Below are 14941 nucleotides of genomic sequence, written 5' to 3' on the forward strand. Positions count from 1 at the left end.
TCCCTTTACTACAGTATTTTATTTACAACTCTTTCACAATCTTCATAAAATCAGTCTTTGCCGTGTTAGCCCAATGTACAAAGGCCTTATGCCAATCTCTTTTAAACTCTTCTACATCATTCCCATATAGACTATTAGTTAATTTGGCCATTTGTTTTATGGGGTGGTTTGCCAGTGCCTCCCCCAATTATCTTCCCTTTGCCCCCAGCAAGCCGGGTACCCAATTTACCGACCTCAGAAGGATGGAAGGCTGAGTCGACCCTGAGCCGGCTACCTGAAACCAACTTCCGTTGGGCTCAAACTCAGGTAGTGAGCAGAGCTTGAACTGCAGTCTTGCAGCTTACCACTCTGCGCCACGGGGCCATGCATACATAGGTGCTGTTAAAATTCTTCCACAAAATTCCATTCTGATCCTTCCTTCTGTTCCAAAATCGACACAATTTTAAGGAGAAGAAATAGCATGAAATTCATTTTTCCAAGACGTTCATGTTGGGGGAGGCGGGGTAACTATCGACAGTGTTTTCAAGCATTCTGTTATCTGACTTCTTCCCACACGACATCTCTCCAGAGTTCACTCTGAGTACAATAGCAGTTCATGTTGAGGCTACAGCTTTCAAATGCATACCGATGTACTGTGGCATGGGTGGTGTGGTTTGGTAGCTGTTGACACAGTGCTACAGCTGACCTTTTCAATGCTTCATCTTTTCTAACAGGGATCTGGCACGCAGGCCTGAAACATCACCAGCATGTTGCCAGTCCTCTGAACAGTCACAAGCTGCTCCCACACGAAACTGGGATTCCCCCTCCTGGGGCTCCTAGCTTCTCTGAAGCATGACCCTTTTAAATCCTCGTGGCAAAAAACCTTAGATGAGAAATTGTCACTGTTGGACTTCTCGCAGGATATGTTATTAGATCTTGGGGAAACTGAAGCTTTCACCAAAATTAAAAAGCGCATTAAAGAGCTTGATTATAACAGCACTACTTTTCATGCTCACCGCGTTTGTTCATCTTTGGAATACCACCACCACACTGTTTGCCAGCTTATACATATTATTTGACTACTCCTCATCTTTCTAGAGCCTTCTGTTTAGCTAGACTGAATGCTAACCCCTCTATGGTTGTGCAGGGCAGAATTTTGAATATACTATACCCAGACAGGACATGTCCTTGCTCTTTGGGCTCAATTGATTCATTAGCTCATGCCCTCTTGGAATGCCGCTATTATGAGGAACTTCGATCACATTATCTCTCTCCCCTTTTAACATATAAATCTAATGCCTCTGTGTCTGACATAATGCCTTTTTCACTAAGTGACAGGGATCCCAAGGCTACATTGTCAGTGGCAAGATTTGTTTCAGTCCTTATATCTCTCAAACATTAGATATATGCTGCTCAAGATCAATGGATCAAGGAGCTTCTAAGGAATAAAGCACTGGTTCCCAACCAGGGGTCCATGGACCCCCAGAGGTCCGCGAGAACTAAATTAAGGTCCGCGAAACAAAGTTATAAACCCATAATAAATTAATATTTTCAATTAAAAGTTCTCTATTATAAAAATATATATTCAAATGTTATTCTAAGTTTAATGTTTAACTAACAGTTATGATTAAAGTTTATTTTCAAATTCTCAGAATTTTTATTTTGAACCTTGGGGTCCCTGCACCGAACAAAAAAGTCCTAGTGGTCCCTGGTCAAAAAAAGGTTGGGAACCACTGGAATAAAGGAAAGTAAAGGGGGGAAATATGAGAATGTGGGGCTTGCTTTACTTTACTGATACTGCTCATACAGCCAATTTGTCTCTGAACAGTGTCGCATTAAGATGGGTAGCCCATTTCTGAAGGGGGGGGTTGATCCACGGCGGCCGGGAGCAGCTGCCTCCTCTAAGGCTTCCTGGTTGCCATGGAAGGGAAAAAAATCTTTTTAAAAAAATAAAAAGGGGGGAAAGGGGGGGAATGCTGCATTGCAAACAGCGAAGCTGCGCCACCGAAAAAGGTGGCACGGCCAGGCCACAGTTCAAGGAGGTGTGTCCGGGGCAGAAGGGGTTAGGTTCAATCCCTGCCTTCTCGAATGGCAGTTATCAGAAAAGACCTATCCCTGGATTGACCCTGGAGAGACAATACTGAGACCAATAAACCGTCTGACTTGGTATAAGGCAGTTTCATTCTAGCTGACAACCACAGCTCTAAGAGACAGGTATCTTCAGTGAAAGGCTCTCTGGCCAGGGTGAAACCTGCCTGACTTACTACCAGTTACAGTAGACAACACAAGTGAGTTAAACAGCCAGCATGGTGTAGTGGTTAAGAGCAGTGGTTGGACTGGTGGAATCTGATCTGGAGAGCCGGGTTTGATTCCCCCACTCCTCCACAGGAGCTGCGGATGGTGAACTGGATTTGTTTCCCCGCTCCTACACACGAAGCCAGCTGGGTGACCTTGGGCAGGTTACAGCTCTGTCAGAGATCTCTCAGCCCCACCTCCCTCACAGGCTGTCTGTTGTGGGGAGGGGAAGGGAAGGTGACTGTAAGCCGGTTTGAGTCTCCCTTAAGTGGTAGAGAAAGTCAGCATATAAAAATCAGCTCTTCTTCTTCTTAAACTGCCTGCCTCAGCATAAGGGGGCTTCCTCATGCTCACAGAAACATCCCAAGTTAACAGCAAAAACAAAAACCTTAAAATGCATAGGCATGGCTGTGGCTTTTGTACAAATGTAGTGGTGCCAATGAGAATAAGCTTTTCCATACTTTGTTTTACCAATCTGGTAGGGGGGGGGGCGGAATGGAATCATGAAGTCACATTCTGATCAGGAGTGGACATAACAGCTATCTGGGCCCCAGTCTGCTTATTTAAGACTTCATGCAATGAAAGCCAAAACCGCATACTGCGTCTGGCAAATAATTTTGCATACTCCTGGGGAGCCATACTTGTTACGAGGAACAGAAAAGAGATTCTCAGTTGTAGCCCCCAGCCTTAAAACCCAGGACCATTAATTCTTCTGAGTCATGAACTCAGAGTTAGAAATAAATTAAGTATGTATATGGGGGTATTCAATTTGGAAAAGTGTTTCCCTGCACAGACCATATACTTGGAAAAATAATAAATTATTTTGTAGGGAAACAGCCAGCAACTCAAGAGGGGAGGCAATACTAAAAACAGAACAATACCACACTCCAAGAATGCAAAGCCCAAAATGTAAATCTGTTGTCACAATGAAAAATTTAAGGAGGCTGAAAAAACAAATGACCCTTACAGACTTTCCAGTTCTTTATAAACATCAGGCTATTTAGCACACAGCAAGAAATTAGTGGGATGTTATGAATTATAGTTGTGGGGAATGGTATGAAGGTGCCTCAAATGCGCCTCTGCCAAAATTCCATAGAAAAGCAAATCAAAATAGTTAAGTATTTCTTTGATTTTTACAACTAACCACGAAGGTTGAAAACTAAAGATGGTATGTTTTGCCAGCTGTGTGTTTAACAGAGCGCATCAAAAATCGTAGGTCACAGCTTGCTCCTACCCGACAATGTTTGCAGTCTGTTAGAACATAGGCAGACTCATAACTGGAAAGCCACATTTCTCCGATGGTCTCAAAAGGATCGGTTTCATGTCGGGCCAATACAGACTTTTTCTCTCTCTGGGTCTATTGGAGAAGTGTGTATGTACACCCATTTAAGCAAACAAGAACCACACAGATTGCGACCATGAGATAATTTGCACACTACGGTGAACTCCAGAGTGCGCTGACCAGATGATGGGGGCCTGTGATGAAGTCAAATCTTGTGCGCTATATACTGATGAATGACCAGAGATAGATGTAGCCCTGCTTATCTTAAAGCAGGGTTTTATCATAGGGATCATGGCAATGACAGCGTGTTAGAAACATAAACTCTTTAGTTAGAAACAGATTATTTATTTTTATCCTGCCTTTTGAAGCAGAAGGATTCCACAAACAGTATATTTAAGACAATAAAATGCAATTAAATGGGCGGGGGGTGCTTTCATCTGCACCAACATGCAGCACTCCTCTGGGGGTAAGCATCCTGTCAAAACCCGTCTTATTATTAGGTCACTGTGATTGTTCCTATACCCTCACACTCAAGGCCCTCTCACTGTACCAGCTGCTGGTAATGAACACACACACATGAATCTGCCTTATACTGAAACAGACCTTTGGTCCATCAAGGTCGGTACTGTCTACTAAGATTGGCAACAGCTCTGCGGGGTCTCAGGCAGAGATTTCACATCACCAACTGCCTAGTCTTTTTAACTGGAGGTGCAGGGGATTGAACCTGAGACCTTCTGCATGCTAAGCAGATGCTCTGCCACTGAGCCATGGTCCCTACCAGATGGCTTAGCCATCACCATCGCACACACGCACACCAGGAATACAGATCCACTCAGGTGTATCTGTTGGGCTTTTACTGGAGACCTAAACCATATTAGCTGGATAGTTATTGTTATTTTCTATACAGCACCATCCTGACCTGGATAGCCCAGGATCATTTGATCTCGTCAGAAGCTAAGCAGAGTTGGCCCTGGATGGGAGACCACCAAGGAATACCAGGGTTGCTACACAGAGGCAAGCAATGGAAAACCACCTCTGAACATCCTTTGCCTTAAAAACCCTATGGGGTTGCCGTAAATCGGTTGCGACTTGATGGCAAAAAAAACCCCAAATGATATAGCACCACCATCCATGTTCATGGCGATTTACAGAGGACAAGAGGACAGATTACTGCCCCAGGGATGTTGCAATCTGTAATCTGAGACAACAAAAGCAGCAGGGAAGGAACAGTGGCAAGAACAAGCAGGATAAACCTAGGTTAGTTTCTTTTTTTGTGCACATGCCGTCATTTCACCTTACACTTAACTCTCATGGAAGGAAAGAAATGAAGAATACTACAAAGGAGGTTTAAGTAGTAGAGGAAGAATTTACCTTATTAATCTACAAAATCAATACCTTCCACTGACAACATGGGTGAAATGCGTCTCTCTTAATCTTCTTGAGATAATCCCTGTAAATCCTCTTAGAGACAGAAGTGAGGAAAGGGACATTAAGGCACTCTGATCAAAGGCTTTAACCAACCTTTCTAGGAAGCACTACCAGATTTCTATCTTTCCCTTCGCTGGGAAGCACATAGTGAGGTAAACTGCTTTCCATTTCTGCCCTCACAACTCCCTTGTGAGGTGGGATTGACTGAGAGTGACTAGCGATAGTGAGCTGTGCGGGAATTTGAAACCAAGTCTCCCTAGTCTAACGCTTAACTTTTACATTGTGTGTGTAAAGTGCCGTCAAGTCACAGCCGACTTATGGCAACCCCTTTTGGGGTTTTCATGGCAAGAGACTAACAGAGGTGGTTTGCCAGTGCCTCCCTCTGCACAGCAACCCTGGTATTCCTTGGTGGTTTCCCATCCAAATACTAACCAGGGCTGACTGCTTATCTTCTGAGATGTGACGAGTTCAGGCTAGCCTGGGATATCCAGGTCAGGGCAACTGTTACATTAACTGTTACATTACCTGCTGCCAATATTAATTCATAATCCTCATCTGTCCTGTTGAACTATAGCAATGAATGGGCAAAGTACCCAGCAATTCTCAAAATTATATGATTTAAGTAAAAAGGTAAAGGTCCCCTGTGCAAGCACCAGGTCATTCCTGACCCATGGGGTGACGTCACATCCCAACGTTTACTAGGCAGACTTTGTTTATGGGGTGGTTTGCCATACTGGATCAGACCAAGGCCCATCAAGTCCAGCAGTCTGTTCACACAGTGGCCAACCAGGTGCCTCTAGGATGCCCACAAACAAGACAACTGCAGCAGCATTGTCCTGCCTGTGTTCCAGAGCACCTAATATAATAGGCTAAGGAGACCACAGGCCCTGAACAGACAGTAAAACAGTAGAAATCCTTCAGTTTATCAGAGATAGAATCCATAGGACTGAGCCCTTCAGAGGAAGACATATAGTATTATTAAGCATAAGAACATAAAAATATAAGAAAGATCATGCTGAATCAGACCAAGGTCCATCAAGTCCAGCAGCCTGTTCACACAGTGGCCATCTAGGTGCCTCTAGGAAGCCCACAAACAAGACGACTGCAGCAGCATTATCCTGCCTGTGTTCCACAGCACCTAATATAATAGACATGCTCCTCTGATACTGGAGAGAATAGGTATGCATCATGACTAGTATTCATTTTACTAGTAGCCATGGATAGCCCTCTCTTCCATGAACATGTCCTCTCCCCTCTTAAAGCCTTCCAAGTTGGCAGCCATCACCACATCCTGGGGCAGGGAGTGAGTTCTATAAAAATCAAGTGTGAGTTCTATAAAAACTGGCATGGTTACGCACCCAACCATGCTAGAACACTGACATTAGTGGTAAACTGTTTTAGAAGATATATCCCATCTGTAGAGGTAAAATCTCAAAAAAGTAATAACTGGGTAGTATACAAAAGTAATCATTTGTTAATAAGAAAATCCAGAATGACTACTGTGGGCCCTTTGCAGCATCTGTCCAAGCAGAGCATTGGTCATTTCCCATTTCCATTTGCCAACTTTTTATCTAATCACCCTTCCACTTTTACCAACAAAGGCCACCCTTTTTCTGATAAAACGTTATCCCAGTTGCCATTTAAAGCTGTCAGGTCTCGAGGGTAATCATGAAAGATGCTAAGCAAGTGATATAGCGTACTAGACCAACGAGCAGGGCTTAGGAACGCCAGCAAAATACAATGATTATCTTTCCAAGCAAGCATTTATTAAAAAAATGTGTGCATTTAAACCTATTATGCATAATATTTCATTTTAATAATATACTTTGTATAAAATATTAACATGCTACAGGAGTTATGCTGGACTTGATCCATGTTCTTGAGCTGTCAGGCTCAGAGAAGTGGTAGCAACTTGCAGGTAAAATTGTTAAACAAATATTTTATTTTATTTCATTTCTAGACAAGGAATCCCCCCCCCCTTTTGAGTGGCCTTACATTTGTTTCCTAACCAACTATTCCACCACAGATTAGGGTCAGGACAGATTGCCTTGGCAAACCCAATGAATGAAGCAGCTTCAGTTGGCTTTGGAGCAGAGACAGTGATAGTTCCAGATCGTGATCAACCACATCAAATGCTGCTGAAAGATCTAATAAAATCAGCAGCGTCGACCCGCCTCAGTCCACAGTGAGCAATTTTTGTAGTTGCTTGCCGAAATGCTGTTTTAAATTCATCAGAGTTTTAAAAGAAGTTTAGCAAGGAATTTTCTCACAAGAAAACTGCCTCAAATACACATAGGCCCTACGTTTATTCCTTGCAAGCTTCTCCATTCAGCAGTTCTTGCACCAAGGTGCGTATTCAACTTGGAGTTCAACACTCTACCTCAAATTCAAAAGCAGGAATAAAGGTTCAGGATCACCCAGTTTCTGAAGAGCAAAGTGTGCTTGTGCACATGTCCTTGCCCACACACTTTAAGCCAAGTGACTGATGTTTCCTTATTACTTACAAGAAGAATTTAAAGGATTATGTTAAATTCATTGGGACTTCCTTGCCTTCGTACCTAAATTATTAATGCACTTTCATGGTTCCGAGATCAAGGATGAGCTACGAGACGGCTTGAACAACTCCATCACTCAGAGACTAAATAGTTATTTACAAACAAGTACGATAATGCAATTGTGATAATTCAAAACAATGAGCATCGTAAGTGGTCTGCTGGCTGAAAAGGCTGCTATGCAACCAGAATGCACATGCGATTTTCTGATAATACTTATGCCATTTCTCCTATCATTTCTCTTTTAGGATAGCCTGCATGTTAATCACAGGGAAGATGTACTAAATCATTAAATATACAGGTCTACATGCATATTCACTTAAGCATCATCATTTAACAATGACAAACCCACTGATTTAAAAAAATTCAGAAGAGGAAAAGGAGGAGGAGGAGGAGGAGGAGGAAGAAGACGAAGACGAGTTGGTTTTTATATGCCGACTTTCTCTCCCACTTAAGGGAGAATCAAACCAGCTTACAATCACCTTCCCTTCCCCTCCCCACAACAGACACCCTGTGAGGTAGGTGAGGCTGAGAGAGCTCTAAGAGAACTGCGACTAGCCCAAGGTCACCCAGCTGGCTTCGTGTGTAGGAGTGGGGAAACAAATCCAGCTCACCAGATTAGACTCCAACGTTCATGAGGAATGGGGAATCAAACCAGGTTCTCCAGATCAGACTCCACCGCTCCAAACCACTGCTCTTAACCACTATACCACATTGGCCATACATACACACAGAGTTCACAGGAATATTACTTTATTAATTATGCAAAGTAGCTACACACTATCAGGGTTGATACACCAGGAAGTTGAAACAGCTTGGGAGCCAGCCAGCCAAACTGGTTGACCAACATGGCACAGGGAGCCAAAACTGCAAGGACCACTCAGTTCAGATGATGGACACCCACAGCTTCTCCCTGCACTGCTAGCAACTTGTGGTGATATGAGAGGTGGCAAATGGTGAGCTGACACCAATCATATTTGTCACTGAAGGCTCAAAGCTTAGCGAACTCTGCGGCACTGGCAGAGCTGTTGGGGTTTAGCTCCTAGTTGCCAGCAGTAATTAAATGGCTATCCCATCCCAACACACTATGGAAGGAAGGAAAGTGCCATCAAATTGCAGCCAACATATGGTGACCCCATAGGGTTCTCAAGGAAAGAGAAGAACAGAGGTGGTTTGCAATTGCCTGCTTCTGCATAGAAGAAGAAAGAAGAAAAAGAAAGACGGGAGGAGGAGGAGGAGGAGAAGAAGAAGAGTTGGTTTATATATGCTGACTTTCTCTACCACTTAAGGCAGAATCAAACCGGCTTACAATCACCTTCCCTTCCCCTTCCCACAACAGACACCCTGTGAGGTAAGTGAGGCTGAGAGACCTGTAACTAGCCCAAGGTCACCCAGCTGGCTTAGTGTGGAGGAGTGGGGAATCTAATCCAGTTTACCAGATTAGCCTCCGCCGCTCCTGTGGACGAGTGGGGAATCAAACCCGATTCTCCAGATCACAGTCCACTGCTCCAAACCATCGCTGTGAACTACTATACCACACAACCCTGGACTTCTTTGGTGGTCTCCCATCTAAGTAATAACCCTGCTTAGCTTCTGTGGAGATCTGACAAGACTGGTTGTGCCCAAAATTAAAAGAAAGCCTTTCAATAGGAGCATGCCGTTGATAATATGAAACCACAGCTGAAACCCCAGACCGTGTCTAAATCATTATATGTTAATATCTGGATTAATTTCATCCCACATCTCTATCCTACATCTTCCTAAGGGAGAAAACATCCCTGCATTACCCAAAAATTCTAAGATTTCAACAAGGTTACAGGCAGCCAACTGACATCCCAATTCTGCTCGGCTAAATGTGGATCAAGAGAGGCAGTTTCCACACCACCACACATATCAACGAATGAAAACACCACTACTTTCAACATGTGATGGATTCCACAGAATGTTCACTGGGACACCCTTCCAAAGCCTGACACACTGAGTTCGGCAGCCAATGCTAGTTCAAATCAACCCCTTTAGGCAAAGAAGGTTCCAACTTGATTCTGATTAAGTGGGAACCACAAAAATGAATTTGCACCAGGCTGGGCAAACTGTTTGCTGAAACCCAATAATGAGGCCCACCACGATGGACCCAGAACTGAAGCAACTGACTGATTTCTGAAGGTCTTTTCAGCACTACTGGCTACCTTAGCATTGAATTCAACATCCAATGCCAGATCCTTGGGGAAAACACCCTCCCAACACCACCCTTGGCAGCTTGGTTACACACAGTTGTAAAAAAATCAACACAATGAACCTTCCAAAGACACCTTCCCCACCAGACCATTCAGCTAGGCAACCTGTTCTCCATTTCTCACAGAAAGGACAGCAAAATTCTTAGCACAGGCTTGAAAGCTACTGCTTGCCTAGGGTTAGCAACTGAGCTCCTCCAATTGAAGCAAAATTGCATGTTTGCTCCTCTCAGTCAAGCCAAACAAAAGGTGGCCCTAGGACTTTGTGGGCAGATTGAAAAATGGCTGGGAGGAAAAATGTCAGGAACACAGACAAGGCAAGCTAAGGGGGGGGGAACCCTTTCTTTCTAACCACATTAAGACTAACAGATTGGATAACTTTTTTCCAAGTTGCCCCCTCTCTTTCTCCTCCCCAATCCAATCTTTTGCATCAAACCATAACCACAATACCAATTTGACAGAGGGTAATTTAATTGTTCTGCTGCATAGGGGACCAAGGAACAAATCCTCTTAAAAGACCTTTTAGCAGCTCTAAATGAAATCTGAGTGGGAAGGGGGAGGCAGGAGAAACACACGGCATGGAGGGGCCGATCAGCCTGCCTTTGTCATTCCTTGGACAGAAGTCCCCTCTCTTCCCCGGTAGCATGCTTCCAAAATGTAATCACTTGCACAGCTACAACTTCTTCATGATTTAAATGTGAACACCACAGCCTGAGGTTTTGGAGCAGAAATGTTTCTTTTCCCTTTTTTTTTTTTTTTTTTTTTAACAGCAGCTCAGAAAACTGAAACTCTGGGAAACTCGGCAAGGCATCCAGAGTTCAGTCGCTTGGCTAAGCTTCTCAAATGTCTGGCAACCAACCTGCCTGCTTTTCCATATGATTCTTCGACTGCCTTCGCTCTCATGCTGCAACCGTGCCAGAATTGCAGTGGGAACACATCCTCTTGCACCATCTCAACTTACTCCAGGCATATCTCAGTAAACAGGCAGTTTAAAAGGAGCAGGGGGTAAGGAATGTTTTATTTGTTTCAGAAACAGTCTCTGAAGTTGTCCAACGCTGCCATAGTAAAGCCGTAAAAGTTTCCCCACTTTACAACTGTTGTCGTTATAGACTAAATTCTTCTACTGTTCATTCAGGAAAAAAAGAGCTAAACATTCAGACATAAAAACCAACTACACTTTGTATCTACAATAAACTTTGGGAGTATTGCATGTTCCCTCCCTCCCTCATGTTCAGACTCCAACAGAAAATGTCCTCCTTGTCTGCAAGGATAAACCATTGTTTCTTGGTGCATCTGCCCCACAAACTAGGACTTTTTTCCTGACTACAAGCCAGGATTTCAAACTGCAGTAGTATGGAATCCAGGCTTACAAACAAGGAACAAGCCATACTTTGTGATTCAGATGTGGCAGCAAAACAGTTACAATACTGGGTAGGGGCTGTGGCTCAGTGGTAGAGCATCTGCTTGGCATGCAGAAGGTCCCAGGTTTAGTCCCTGGCATCTCCAGTTAGAGGGACTAGGCAAGTAGGCAATGTGAAAGACCTCTGCCTGAGAGCCTGGAACGTTGCTGCCGGTCTGAGTAGACAATACTGACTTTGACAGACCAAGGGTCTGATTCAGTATAAGGCAACTTCATGTGTGTTCATGTGTGTACTGTAACTAGGTGTAAGGAGAAGGGAGTGGAGGGGAAGTGTGCAAGCCTAAGAACTTCCAAGGCTTAATTTTATAATGAAAAACTTTATCATTACATGTGAATGTAGCCAATATCAAGAAGAATGGTGGCACTTCCCTTTTGCATTGTCAAAGGGATTACATGTTGTGGCCAGATGTATGTTAAGAAATTTCTTGTTTGGTTCTCAAGCATCCCAGTTTGGCATTCCCACCATTATATTCAGTGCTATGCTGCTCTCTCGAGACAGAAGAAAGGAGACACAGAGCGCTCTGCTAACCTAAGAGGGTATCTAAGGTATCTTTCCCCCATTGCCAAATTCTTCTCTCCTTATCAGAAATGGAGGGCAGAAGGAGGAGGAGAAGAAGAAGGAGAAGAGTTGGTTTTTATATGCCAACTTTCTCTACCTTTTATAGAGAATCAAGCCAGCTTACAATCACCTTCCCATCCCCCCCGCAACAGACACCTTGGAAGATAGGTGGGGCTGAGAGATTTTGGAGAGAACTGTGACTGGCCCAAGGTCACCCAGTAGGCTTCATGTGTAGGAGTCGGGAAACCAACCCTGTTCACCATATTAGAGTCTGCCACTCATGTGGAGGAATAAGGAATCAAACCTGGTTCTCCAGATTAGAGTCCACCGCTCTTAACCGCTACATCACACAGGATCATAGACTGACAATTTTAGATTAAACCATTCATTCAAAGCATTGACAGCACTGAATGGAAATAAAGACGTGCAAAACACAAAGGGAATTCTTTTAAGGACAGTTCCCAAGCCATTAACAGATTTCCTGGTGGAGAGAAGAATGTTTTCATTCCAAGCTGAAGGTGGACAGTTATAGCTGTTCTGCTATTTGTGTCTACTTTCCCGCATAAATAGCTGGAAATGGGTAGCAGTAATGGCTATTTAGGAAGGAGCAAACAAAAAGCAGGAAGCACTCGATTCCCAAATGCATGGTGCAGCTGTTGGGGCTGCAAAAAAGCTCGTGGGATCCAGTTACTTTTTACTAAAGAAGTATTTACTGTCTACTTCAACTTTTACAGGCCATGATTAGGGTCAGTTTAACTGATAAACACAAAAATGTATTATACATCCAAGTACATCTAGATACTATCTACATGTGCACTTGTTGCAAGAGAATGACTTAGAGGTCGAAAATTAAGATCATCCCATGACTTGATGGTAACTAGGGGTAGGTGGTTAACTTTGATGCTGGTAGGTGGAGCTGCAAAAAACACATGGCCATGGGTTTTTCCAGTCCTTAAAGGCAACCAAGCCTATAACTCACCTCATAAGCCCAACACCCCTGATCAGTATGATGAAAAGTCTTGCCTCTATATAGGACTATCCCACCCTTCTTGAATGACAATCTTGAGCATGGTGGACTTCCCACCACACCATTCAGTCCAATCATCAAACAGCAGTAAGGCAACATGGACAAAAGATTCAAGGGATAAGGCAGCTGTCCTGAAAACACAAAATAGACCCCCTCACTATTTGTGGATTCGCCACTCACAATTGCACTTACTCGCAGTCGGGTCATACGATGTGGTTAGGCCTAAGCAAACAACCTCTCTCTCCATGATCTCAGTCAACGTGTGGAGAGGGAAAGTGGGCACATAAGAGCATAAGGCCATGCTGGATCAGACCAAAGCCCATCAAGTCCAGCAGTATGTTCACACAGTGGCCAACCAGGTGCTTCTAGGAAGCCCACAAACAAGACGACTGCAGCAGTCTCCAAACTCTCTCAGCCCCACCTACCTCACAAAGTGTCTGCTGTGGGGAGAGGAAGGGAAGGAGATTGTAAGCTAGTTTGATTCTCCTTAAAAGATAGAGAAAGTCACCATATAAAAATCAACTCTTCTTCTTCTCCTTCTTCACCAGGTTGCTTTGGTTTCCCAGTCTATCCCTGCTAGCATTCATGAATTTCACCGTTTGGGAATGGTTCCCTTGTAAATGGCCATGGTTTGCTGTATATTTCTTGACAGAGCAACTTAACACCTATGTTACAGGAAAGTTTATGCCTTCTACCAGGGTGAGAGGAGGAAAGTTGGCAGTACATGTGCTTTCCCCTCCCCCTCCCCAACTCAGACAATTTCAGATGGCGCAAGGAACTAAAATGGTTGACTTCAAAACTAATAGCCCAAATGTGTCCCATATTTGTTTACAAGATTTGAATGCCACCTTTCTGCCCAATCAGTGCCACCAAAGCTGCTAATCTTGCTCTTACAGACACCTAGTATGGGGAATATTAAAGCATATTCCGCCCCTCATCCTATGCTTACTAGCCTTTTTAGGTAGGGCATCATCTTGGTACCCTCCTTCTTACCAACACATCTATCTTACCTTCAGTTCCTCACTTTGGGCAAAACCCTCTTGAATCTCAGATCACCCTTCACACTCTTACTTCCACAAAATGGCTCCTTTCTGCTCTCTCATTTTTATTCTTACCCTTCCTGAACCTTTACTGGACTGTGTTCACAGAAGTGCTCAACTATTCCTTCATAGATAGCTGCCTTTCCCCCCCCCCCCTTCTTTTTAAGAACATATGCCCCATGCTGAAAATTACTTTTGCCATCTGGAAAAGGGTGGCATTATTCTGCACGGTTGTCTTTGACGTTCCCCTGGGTACAACCCCTTGGGTACAGCTAGGAGATGATCGGCAGCCAAAAACTGCATCTACATTTGCACTATATTTGGCTTTGGTAGATACTTCTCTGAGCTGTGAACAGGCCCACCAAATCTCAATTACTTTTATGAAGAGCAGTTGCTCCTGTCCACTCCGTGCATTGAGGTTTAATAGAGATACATTTCTCTCCCCCCTCCCACAATTAAAGTGTAGTTCTTGTCACATTTTTCGAAAACAGGCCTCAAGGCCGACCTCCTGTGGAGTACTTACTCCTACTCATTAATTAAAGATTTAAATAGCGCCGTTCACAAACTCACTTAGAATGTAATCTAATTTAGAGTTTTACTGTCAGTTATCAAAAGAGGCAGCACAGTCATTCAATTACACAATTATGCACACAAACACACAGTTCTGTCCTCCTGGACTGTAACCCACCTAGTCATCTCCAGGGCAAAGCTGCAACAACATAAGACTTGGCAGTCACATTTGTAAATTTATGTTCGCACCAACTGTCCCCCACAATATGTTTCTGTTGACTTAATTAGAATGCAGGGCAAGAGCAACCAAAAGCACTTTACTGGAAAGCATATGTTAAATAGTCCTATAAGCCAATATACTGTAACTTGCAAAATGAATGGGGGGGGGGGGGCAGGGGGATGGAAATCCATTGTTTTTTCCAAGTTTTATTTTCCCATTTCACTCCCTTATCTATATCAAAAAGGTACCAAAGTCAACATTGTATCTATGTATATTTCAGTGATGTGTGGGAAACAGAGCAAGAGAGAACCTATTTTTAATTCCACCCGCCTCCAAAGTAATTAAATCAAGGTTAAAAGCACTCCGCTGTCTTAATTAGGGAGGACAATAGCGGCAGT

At 43.7% G+C, this 14941-nt stretch overlaps 1 protein-coding gene across 4 annotated transcripts in view; it reads right to left on the minus strand.

The window, feature by feature from the left end:
- PARD3 (par-3 family cell polarity regulator) overlaps positions 1-14941 on the minus strand; it is a 671910-nt gene that overhangs the window by 473388 nt on the left and 183581 nt on the right. The gene's annotated exons all lie outside the window — the stretch shown is intronic.

The sequence above is a fragment of the Euleptes europaea genome, chromosome 11, assembly GCF_029931775.1.
Source record: "Euleptes europaea isolate rEulEur1 chromosome 11, rEulEur1.hap1, whole genome shotgun sequence".
In the NCBI taxonomy this organism is placed as follows: domain Eukaryota; kingdom Metazoa; phylum Chordata; class Lepidosauria; order Squamata; family Sphaerodactylidae; genus Euleptes; species Euleptes europaea.